Consider the following 10,325-nt stretch of genomic DNA (forward strand, 5'->3'; position numbering starts at 1 on the left):
TTTTGAATTGTAAACAAATGAAAATCTTTAATGCATCGATGATCGTTTAATTCAATCGATGATTAACGAATATTTTCAAAAGATCACACTCGTTCATCGATCATCGCTATATAGTTAATTTTCTCTCTCTCTCTTCAGAATTCTTTGAACGTAAGTTGGAACTGTTTTGTTTACAGGTAGTTCATAAATTAATTGAGAGTTTCTGAATTCTATAAAATGTAATCGATTGTTATACACGAAACAAAATTCCGTAAACAACCTCAGTGTATCATTTCGTTTGAAATCGAAGCGTTTTGATTCCAAACGAAACGAAGTAAGAGCAAGTCATTTTCAAAATTTTTAATGTTTTTTGAAGGAAAAAAAACTTATGGATTTGTATAATAATATTAAAAGGAAATTCTGTGGGATTCTCAATAATTGTTTATGAAATGTCTTTGTTTTTCACCTACTTATTATCAGCGATCAGCTGCGTTTTCTGACGATAATTATGAATTGAATACGAGGATATTTAAAATGCATTATGTGTCAAACACATATTCCTGATCTCACAATTTTAAAATTTTGAATAATATTACATGCCATTTTCAGCAGAAATTTCATGTTGGCTTAAAATATTAATTCTTTATGAAAGCTGGAAAATACATTTTGTCTTTACTGGAGGCACAATGTCATAAACTATATTTTGATTTTCTCGCGTATAAAGCCAAAGCATTGTAATGGTAAAAAATTCATTCTCTATATTCTCCTAAATTCCAAAGATTTAGTCCAAAAATATTTTTTTTAAAATTTATTTAGGGTTTAGGTATGATTTTAAATGTTTATCTAATGTTTATATAAAACGTGTATTCATTTTAAAACAACGCAATTTAATATTTCTACTAATTTTAGAGTTGCATCTTTGTAAAAACATAAAACTTTTATTAGTTTGAAAACCGAATCAATTGCCTTTTATGTCGAAAAAAATATTGAAGAAAAGCAATGAAATCTTCCCATAGTTACAAACAAGTCTGATATTTCTGAAATTGCATAATGCATAAGGTATTAGCATCTTTCCCGATAAAAATGAAGATTTTAAACAAGAACCGAATTTTAATAAACGTTTGTCCATGGTATTCTATTCAAAATTCAGATCAGATCTCAAACATATGTTTCAAAGTCAAATTAAAAATATTTTTGTTTAAAATCAACTTCATTTTCTTGATAATGAAATAATTAATAGTTTTCTTGATAATGAAAAAAACTTAATATTTTTAAAATGCCCTTTTTAGCGAGTTTTTTTCTTAAAGATCACAATCAAAAAAAATTTTGAAAGAAGGGGAATCTATTTCATTCAATTTAAGAAGTAATTCAATTCAATGCAAAATTCTTTATTTTTTAATTTGACTGCAACAGACAACAATTCTTCTATATTTAAAAAAAAAATATTAATGATTAAAATTGTTAGATTTACATTTCAAATTCAGTTCTATGTCAAGGACACTTAATTTTTAAATCCATTGTGACTGCAAATTACCTTCTGTTCTAAAAATATAACGTCTACGTGATTTTAATATAAAAATAACAATTGACCTAAAACGATTCTAGAAAATCACGTGATTCCTTTTGTAATCAGCTCAAACACTTATATAAATTATTTAGTTTTAAGAAGTTTCAGCAATCATTCATGGTTCTGAACTCCAACATCTAGATTCTGACTGAATACATAGAGCGGCCATTAAATGTCATAAGGTGTTTGAAACTGGGCGGTAAACATCTGTTCAAACAAATTAAACCATATTTAATCTATGTACTATTCCGACTGTACAAAAATTCTTCGCGGAATTCTTTGCAAAAGAATAAGAAATATTTTAAAAATTTCTCACTTCATGAAATTTCTGAACCAATCGTCATTTAATAAGAAACTAACTGCATGCAGTATGGTGCTGTACACATGGTTAGTCAAGTTAATTTATCGAAGGAATTACAAAAACCTCAATTTTCAATACAAATTTTATTTGGAACTTCTCAAATTTGTGATTTTATGAGTTGGCTTTACTAGTGTTCCGAAAAAAAAAAGTATTTTTTGTGGTCTATAGCAGAGTGCAGCAATCCAGTGTTTAATTTATCAAAGTGGCAACGTTATGTGGTTCTTCGAGCTGGATTAATTCTCAACGTTCTCTTTATAAACCATACTTTTCAGAAGACCTCAGACTCAAAAATCACAAGAAGTTAAATCTGGGAAGTGCAGTGTCCGCTGCATTAAGAAGAAGTTAAATATGCACGAATAATTTATCCACTCGTCTGTAAATATTGCAATAGAGTTTACTGAACACATATATGCAATGCGGAGAATAATTCCACATTGCAGGTATTTAAATGCATTCACTATACCGAATGTAAGTGTTGTAAAAAGATTGAATGGCGAGTTTCAAACTCCAAAATAAAATTTATGGTGTTATCTGTAATTTTTTTTATTCACTGTGTGTATAGCATATATATATATATATATATATATATATATATATATATATATATATATATATATATATATATATATATATATATATATATATATATATATATATAAACCAAATATAATTAATTTAGAAGAATGCATTTTGATTTCATTTGATCCTCAAATACTTTTTTTTATTATTACCCTATATTTCTATAAAAATAACTGGACAAATATTTCGAATTGATTTTGATTTCATTGATTGCAATGCTATCAAATGTTTCATTATTACAATATTTCCTATAACGTAAACATTCTTTTTTGAATCATGTTCTTGCGTTATGAAATATTTTTTATTACATTCAATAATTGCGTTATTGTATAAAAACGGGAATACAGCTTGCAAAGGAGGAGTTAAAAATGACATTGGAGGAAAATGAATCGACCACTGCATTTATATCCATACAAACGAATATCTCGCTATAAATATTTGAGACCCTTTAATTTGCGTAGAAATCACCGGAACATCTTCAATTGCGTATGTTCGGCGGTTTGTGGTCAAAGCACTTTGCTTAAATTCCCTCCACATGATGCTACAAACTATCTAACACCCAAAGTGGGAAGGTGTCGAAGTATTATCACATAATTTAGTTTTTTTTCCCTAGCATTTTTTTTCCGTCCCTTTGAAAACGATGCTGGAATATGAAATTATTAATCTTGGTAGTTATTGATAATATTTATTGTTATGACAGTTTTAATTAAACTAGAATCAAGGAAAAAATCGATTAATCGATTAAAAATATATTCATAGAAGTTAGTTATCAAATATAATTTAATGAGTCATTTAACTGATAACTTCAATCAATTGCTTCCAGCTCTCATGATCTGTATAACCTTTATAAAAATAATACTTGTTTTATTAATTAAAATCTTCACACTAATTACTTTAAGAATATTCGTCGTTTCACATACAATACTCTATCAATTAAAAGAGTAAAATATAAATAATTCTCGAACAATATACTAAAAATAGAAATCAATAGTTTTATTCCAAAACAGGTTGTATGTTCGTAACAAAATAAATACGTTATCACCTGCATTTTAAGAGAGGAAATAGAAAAATATATTGACTGAAAAATGATTTTTGGAATTTTCACTTGTAACCGGAGCCATCCGGTTTAAAAGAATCCATCGCTAAAGAGCGATATTATCAAAACAACATTAGTTTCACATTTAAGTGGCAGTAAGCTCAGCATGTTTCTGTTGAAAATCTTAATGAAAGTGACCGCAAATGTGTCCATCAGCTATTATCAAACATACTCTGATCATAATTAACTTCAGAGAATGACAGCAAAACCAAAAATGTTAATAACGAACATGCAATGAAATATAATAGTTAAAGCGAAGGTTATTTCGTTTCTACCTTCTTTTGAAAAGGCATCACGTTGCATCTTAGTTTTCGTTTTTCATGAACTTGAGACAAAGACAAGGTAGACCTTGAATGTAAATGAGTTGCCTGTTGGTTAATATGTCTTCGAAGAAACAAGCTAAATAGATAAAACTTTATGATGTTTTAAAAAAAGAAAAAAAAAAAAAAAAAAACATACAGAAACATGGTTTTTTTTTTATCAGTAGATGCAATGATATGCAAACAGGAAAGAAATGAAAAAAAAATTTCAAGTTTTTTTTTTTTTTTTTTTTTTTGCCAACTACTCGCTATTTTCTTCTCTAAATTAGCTTTAGATATAACGATGATTTAAACATTAACCACTGCTACAGTATGTAGATTCTTTTGTTTAAAATGAAATTTAAAAAAACGCTATTTAGAACAAAAGATTAAAAATCCTTGCAAAATTTAATATTTTAGATTAATTAGGAAGTATAGAGAACAATTTCTCTTTCAAAAAAAAAAATGGTAACAGTTCCGAGTTTATTTTGATAAAAATCTAACTGTTCCGAAAATCGCAAAACACTCGTACGAAGAAAATTCAGGAAATACTTTTCAGCCATATCAGATTTTTCGGTTATTATTCAAAAAAAAAAAAAAAAAGTCTTATCTTTATCAACAAGAAAATTATTACATAACTTCTACAAATTCATTAATTTTCAGAAAATATATTTATTCTTAACAGATATAGTTTAATGCTGCTTAATTTCTCAGAAATATTACTTTAAAAAACTTCAATAATTTTTATTTCAAATACAAAAGGAGAAATAAAGAACCGATATTTTTTTTTCATGACATAATGTTATCTTATCAACTTCTTTATGACTGACATCTTTCTCATGCAACTTTCGATCAGATGATTTATAGGTTGCAAATAACAAGTAAAATAAATTAAAAATGACTTGATGAATAAATTACAATTGAATCTATTTCTATTCTGATGAATAGAATTAAAGACTTAAAAAAAAGAGTACTTTAAAAAAATCGTAAAAATGATTAAGATTACATCAACAAGGGAAAAAAAAAAAGGACCCTGGCACAAAGGGGAAAAAAAAATTATATGCCTTCAAAAAGAACGTAAATTAGAATTGCAGATAATGTAGGACATTTTGTGAACTAATACTTCCATTTTCATATCATAGACATTAGACAATGCAAATATAAATTAAAGACTAATTTATGACTTAATACTAATTAAGACTTAAATACTAATTATATTAATCTAGATGAAACACAAATTTTGCCAAAATTCTAAACACGACAGCAATTTCCACACACACACACACAAAAAAAAAAAAAAAAAAAAAAAACTTAATCAGAAATAGGGCAGCATAATATTGTTTAAGTTTTGATTCATCTAGATATTCTTCTATTGGTTTTATCAGCAGTTTCGTACTTTTAATAACGATTTTTATATCACATAGTTCAAATAAAGAACGAAGACCTAAAAACAGGTCAAAAAGCTTTTGTTTAAATCTGTTGTCAAAAGACGCTGTTTATAACATAGCATCGAGCATTTTATTATCAGCGCTTCTATAAAAAATAAATCTGCATTTTGCATAACAAATTTACGAATTCATAAAATTATACTGTGATAAAAAAAATGCCGGCATGTTTTATTTAGAATACATCTACAGTTTATATAGCCTGCAAACTTTTATTAAGCATTTTTACGATTTCTATAAACGTCTTGCAGCAGTCACGGTTTATCGTCTGAAAATAAATTTGCTTTGAATGAAATAAGAATTTTTACTGTATTGGTGTTTTCAAAATGGCGAATGCTGCAGAGTAAAAACCTACAGTAGATTTTGCTACCGAATTGAAATTTCTGCTATGAAAGTATTTAGAATGCTGCTATATTTTTAAAGGTGAAATTTTTGTATCAATAATAAAAGTGTTTGATTTGTATAAAAGTTAATGGATGAGAGAAAGAAAATAGAGAATCCACCGTAATTATCTGATAGACCATCTACTTTAATTAATGATTAAAATATACATAAAGTCAGAGAATTAGAGCTAGGTAATCATCGTTTTAAAATAAGAGATATTTTTGAATTTGAAGTCCTTATTTAAATTTGATTCTTGTCAAGCAATTTTAAAAGATCATTTAGGCTTGCTTTGCAAAGCGTCTCAAATTGTTCCAAGAACTGTGAATTTGTTGTAAAACAACTATGACGTGCTCAAGCAGCTTTCAAGGCTATTCCTTTCTAATGCGCATTGTAATGAATGATGCGCTTTCTAATGAAACTTGGGATATATGCATTTAATACAAAAACAGTTCAATCATCAAATGACTGACTCTTGAAAAGCGCAGCACGACCGAGAAGACCAAGTCATAGGTGAGGGAAATGTTGACTATTTTCTTTGATTGTTTTCGTGTTGTGCATTATGAATTTCTATCAGCTGACCAGACAGTGAATAAAGATTATTATTTTAATGTTTGTGCAAAAAAATTCATCGAAAACGTGGTGAGAAAGCTAAAGGGTTTTGGATCACAATAATACGCCTTCTCAGAGTGTAATTATTATTGATGATTTTTTTAACCAAACATAAAACAAACTAGCCGTCCTTGGTGACCAGCTTATTGGCTTATCACCTAAAACATTGGCGTGTTTAGGCTGTTAACTATTAATATGAAATGCATTTTTTTTTTTTATTTCACCGTGTTATTCGATAAGAACGTAAAACATGAATTTATTTGAATAAGTCAAAACAAATTATAAAGCGTGCAAATTAAAAAGAAAAATATAGCATTAAATGCAGGCAGAAATGATAATCCTGTTTCAGAATTAATGCATAAAGAAAACATTTTTTAAATCTTAATTTTAACATTGGCGAAAGCACGTGATTGAATGTTTCGAGGGATGAGTTTGAATTTCATAATATTAAAAATTAATCTATGCAAATTTTGTATTATATTTTAAAAGATATTGAAATTAAAGAAAACACTGTAAAGAAATAAAAATGATATCATTAAAAAGATGTTTTTTTAGTCTTAAGATAATACAAAGATCATAGATAAAACAAAAATAATCGTTTTGGAAGTTATGAAATTAATTTCCATAATTAAATCGGAACGATTATGCATACGGAAATGGTTAAGCCTATTTTCGTGCTAACGTTTTGTTTGACGCCTAGTTCTTGATTCCTTTTATATAGTTTTCTCTCTGAGGTTTTGGTGAACTACTTCCAGAACATTTCTAATAATATTTTGTGACTTCATTAATTATCGAAACATTGAACTAAGTGTAGCTGTAAAAAAAGTTCAATGAAGCAATCTGAATTTTTTTTATTTTCATTACACGAAACTTTTATTTACACTTGAGGCCGCGGTGGCCTGGTGGTAAGGTCCCGGCTTCGGAAGCGGAGGGTTATCATATTCGAGACCCGCTTCCACCGACGGATTTAATGTGCACCAGATTCGGGTAAGCAAGTCTAGTGCACATTAAATCCGTCGGGCCCAAATGCCCTCCCGCTGGTATGGTGCGAAAATTTGGAGAGGGGAGTGCCAGCTCAGGCATCGTCCCCATCATCTGACTGCTTCTTAAAATTACGAGGTCCGTCCCAAAATAGCTCAAAAATTGCTTTCAAACGGGACGGGACGTTAATATAACTAAAATAAACATTATTTACACTTGGTAGTTGCCATTAGTTTTGATGGTTGTCAAAATTTGTTGCCATATGTAATTAGAGCGATTTCTGTGCCACGTACATAAGCGTTTATATGTAAAGATATGACTACACAATCTCCTTATTCACCTAATGGTATATCTCCATGTGATCTCCACCCCCACCCCCTTTATCTTTAGGTTGAATTTGGTATTTCATGATCACATTTCACATCCATTAATTCGATAAAAGAAAATTCGCTGAAAGGATTTCCAAAAAACGACTTTAAAGCACATTTTGATGACTGAAGAAAAAAAGAAAGAAAGAAACATTGACAGAAGTACCAAAATTAGAAATAAATATTAAGTTAACAGCCAAAGAATCAAAAAGAAAGATTAAATGAATCTGGCCCGAAGACTTTCTCAAGGGTCACCCTCAGGCAAGGTTTCTTTGGCTGTTAACTTAATATTTATTTCTAATTTTGGTTAAGTTCATTTGTGTTTTAGTTGTAGCAGCATTAGCGCTCTCTAAATACAATGTATATTTTATATTTTATTATATAGATTCAGAAAAATTATATAGATGTTTTTGCACATTGTTTATTTATGGATTGATAGTTTCTTATTGACAGAAGTACATTGGAGTCAGAGATTACTTTGAAGAATCTGCAATAAATTTTGACCAATTGATTGATATTTTTTATTTTATGCCACCAGTCTGGGGACTTTTTGATACTAGTAATCTATCAAAATAATAATACAAAATTGTCCATGAAATATGAAACAAAAGTGCACAAAAGCAAATCCTGATAATTAAATATTTTTGGAATTTAATGAATTTGCTTACCTGTTTAATTAAACTGCAAAATTCGACTCCACTATTAAAGCTATCACTGAACATATTAGTAGAGAATGAATTGTAAAAAATTGTAGCATCATATACTGTATAATATAGAAAATGTATAGATTTTTAAAAAAAAAAAATACAAAAACAAAACTGCTTTGTCTGGAAAATTAATTTATTTTAATGAAATATAATTTAGAAGGTATTGAAGATAATTTTTAAATTTTGATTGATTTTCAATTAACTAAAATTATAAATAAAATTTAAATTAATAAAAATTATAAAGTGCATTAATCAGAGTATATGAATTAAGTTATTGAATAAGTGTTTATCATATTGTATAATAAACATTATATATTCATTAAATTATATAACAAACAATATAATCACAATTACTAATATAAATAAAAGTCATTGTATAGTCCACCTCACGATTGTTGGCGTTCGACTTCAGACGAGTCCACTTCAAAACCGGTTGGAAACAAGACGAGCCAAGGTTGCTATAATCATGCGTTGGCGAAAGAAGTTTCCTTCGTGAAGCGTCATTATTTGTTTACGATTTTACGATTGGCTTTGCGAGTGCCTTGCGTTTATTGGTGCTTTTCCGACTTCTTATATTTCTAATCTAAATCCATCTAAATATCAGTGCCATAATGCCTGGGAATCGCATTGTTTCCAAAGAAAGAAAAGTAGTTATGAATGTTTTGAGGTATTTTGAAAATGAATGTTCTCAAAACGAATTAAGTATCCCACTTTGTCAACGGATCAAAAGATCTGCAGAAGCGACCGGTGTTTCGACTAGAACACCGTAAAATTGAACATTCATCAGCTTTGTGGCTTCTTCTTCTTATTATTTTTTTTTTTTTTTTTTTTTTTGCATGATTTGTATCCTGGTTTTTCAGTATATATAACTTTCTCTATTGACGGTTCTTATGATGCTTAAATATTTTTGATGCTTAAATATTATAGATTGTTAATATTCAAATTAGAAATTCTTTGTTTTTGATAGAATTAAGACAAAAATATGTCTGAAAAATTGATTTGGTTTGAAAGCTAATGCGTAATAACATGAAATTTCATCTGGCTAATGTAAAACTTGATTAAATAATATTGAATTTTATTATATAAGGCAATAAAGATTTTTCTAAAAATCAGAGAAGCAACAGCTTTTTCTTTCGATTCAATTATTTCAATAAAGTTGCAACACATTTTTTTAAACCTTGAATTACTTTTCGGAAGGAAGTAGTTGAGTATTTCACGGAATACTCGAGTATTTTACAGTTTTCTCTTAACAATGTAATCGTATTTATCTAAATGTCATCGATATTGCAGAATAAAATATCACGATCGAGTTCCTTTCAAATATTACCGATTTGAAGCCAAATCTAGGGGAGCGGTGTCACCCCTCATCCCCTCCTCTCACTAAGTTCCTGGGAATCTATATAAAGTCTGAAACTGCATATGCAAATACCAGCTATCTTGATTCATTATAGTAATGCTGAATTAACTTAATCATGTGATAATGAATTAATTAAATCATAAGATAAATGATTGATTCAGCCATATAATTGTAGTATTATTTCATTCGCCACGACTTTTTATTTTCACAAATATCGTATCATAGAAGCTGAAAAAAAATTAACTGAATGCTTGAGACAAATCCCCCAGCTAATGTTCCAACTATGGAAACCTTGATATGCGGCTTGCTTTTATGGCCCTCCCCATTTCCTGCTAATTCGATGTTTTCGACTCTACTGTCGAGCGCCAACAATTCTGAGGTGGACTATAGCTATGTAAGTATTCTCCACATCTCCTAAAGAACTATGCCGAATTCAACCACTTCACATTCTAGTAACATTGGATGTTTCAAATAATATGAAAATAAGAATATCCATAAAAAGAGAATACCACCAATACAAATTTCAGAAAGTCATAAAATAAACAAAATTTAATGGGGTATAAAAACCCCTATAAAATTTTATCAAATTGTTG

The 10,325-nt window shown here is 28.6% G+C and overlaps 1 protein-coding gene across 1 annotated transcript in view; it reads left to right on the forward strand.

Annotated features, from left to right (window-relative positions):
• Positions 1 to 6,118: 6,118 nt before the first annotated feature.
• LOC129988000 (NEDD8-activating enzyme E1 catalytic subunit-like) overlaps positions 6,119 to 10,325 on the forward strand; it is a 46,056-nt gene continuing 41,849 nt past the window's right edge. The window contains exon 1 of the mRNA XM_056096066.1: positions 6,119 to 6,220. The gene's annotated coding sequence lies outside the window, so the exon portion shown is untranslated. The remainder of the gene's footprint in view (positions 6,221 to 10,325) is intronic.

The sequence above is a fragment of the Argiope bruennichi genome, chromosome 10 (genome assembly GCF_947563725.1).
Source record: "Argiope bruennichi chromosome 10, qqArgBrue1.1, whole genome shotgun sequence".
In the NCBI taxonomy this organism is placed as follows: domain Eukaryota; kingdom Metazoa; phylum Arthropoda; class Arachnida; order Araneae; family Araneidae; genus Argiope; species Argiope bruennichi.